Source organism: Chinchilla lanigera, unplaced genomic scaffold (assembly GCF_000276665.1).
Source record: "Chinchilla lanigera isolate Chin_1 unplaced genomic scaffold, ChiLan1.0 scaffold00066, whole genome shotgun sequence".
In the NCBI taxonomy this organism is placed as follows: domain Eukaryota; kingdom Metazoa; phylum Chordata; class Mammalia; order Rodentia; family Chinchillidae; genus Chinchilla; species Chinchilla lanigera.
The window spans coordinates 10,330,542-10,332,207 of NW_004955467.1; positions in this window are offsets into that span (position 1 = coordinate 10,330,542).

Below are 1,666 nucleotides of genomic sequence, written 5' to 3' on the forward strand. Positions count from 1 at the left end.
TTTTTTTTCCCGGTACCGGGAATCGAACTCATGACCTTGCACTTGCCAGGCAGGTGCTGTGCTGCTGAGCTAAATCCCCAGCCCCCAAAATGGTAAAGTTTTATTTAAAAAAAAGCGTTGGAGAAAACCTAGGCAGAGTTATCAGATTTGACACCAAAAGTACAATCCATAAAAGGGAAAATTGATAGATTGAACTTAATCAAAATTTAAAAACTTTTGCTCTGCAAAATAAAGCCCTTAAAATGATGAAAAGATAAAGTATTTGACTGTGAGAAAATATATGCAAATCACATATTCAGTAAAGATATAGTATCTAGGCCAGGCATGGTGGCACACGCCTGTAGTCCCAGCATTTGGGAGGCTGAGGCAGGAGGATTACAGAGAGTTTGAGGCCAGCCTCAGCTATATAGTGAGTTCAGGGTCAGCCTGAACAGTATATCAAGTCCCTGTCTCAAAAAACAGAAAGATAATTCCAATTAGAACATGGGCAAGCCGGGCATGGTGGCGCACGCCTGTAATCTCAGCACTGGGGAGGCTGAGGCAGGAGGATTGTTGTAAGTTCAAGGCCAGCCTAGGCTGCAAAGTGAGCTCAACGCTAGCCTGAACTGCATAGGAAGACCCTGTCTCAAAAAGCAAAAAAAAAAAAGAATATGGGCAAAAAACACAAAAAGAAATGTTACCAAAGAAGATATACAGAGAACAAATGAACACTTGAAAAATATCCGGTATCATTATTTATTTATTTATTTATTTTTTGGTTTTTCTCCGGTACCGGGAACCGAACTCACGACCTTGCGCACGTCAGGCAGGCGCTTTTGCCGCTGAGCTAAATCCGCAGCCCCCGGTATCATTATTTATTAGGGAACTGCAAATTAAAACCATAATGATATACCACTAGACATTTCTCGGCATATCTAGATGTCGATGACATCAAAACCTGCAAGGGTTCAGAGAAACTGGATCACTCATACACAGGACTACAGTATTAAATCCACTCTGGAAAGTAGTTTACCAGTTTATTTTTTTCCTCCCTCCCTCCATCCCTTCTTTCCTTCCTTCCTTCTCTCTTTCCTCTCCCTTCCCTTCTCCTCCTCTTTCTTTCCTCCCCTACTCCCACCCTATACTGGGATCAAACACAAGGGTGCTTTATCACTGAGATATATCTCCAGCCCTTTTTTATGTTGAGACAGGGTCTCACAAAGTTGCCTGGACTGGCTTCAAATTGTGACCCTCCTGCCTCAGCTTCCTGAGCTGTTGTCATTATAGGTGTGTGCTACCACACCTGGCTGTAAGTCTCTTCCCTGTTTGGAAAAATTTTCCACTTCAGAATTTTTTGAAAAGCAGGACACGCTTCCTAGTTCAGGAATTCAAAATGCCAGGTATTTGCCTTCCTAGACTTCTTGCAGCTGGGTCACAGGCACATGACCAATCAGACTCTCATTCTGACTTGAGTAAGAAGTAGTAGTATCACAGCTGGGCATGGTGCTGGATGGATGCCTGTAATACCAGCACTCAGGAGGCTGAGGCAGGAGGATCCTCTTGAGCTCAAGGCTAGCCTGGACTACATATTGAGACTTTGTCTCAGAAAGAGAGAGAGAGAGAGTCAGAGAGAGACAGAGAGAGACATACACAGAGAGAGAGAGAGACAGAGAGACAGAGAGAGAGA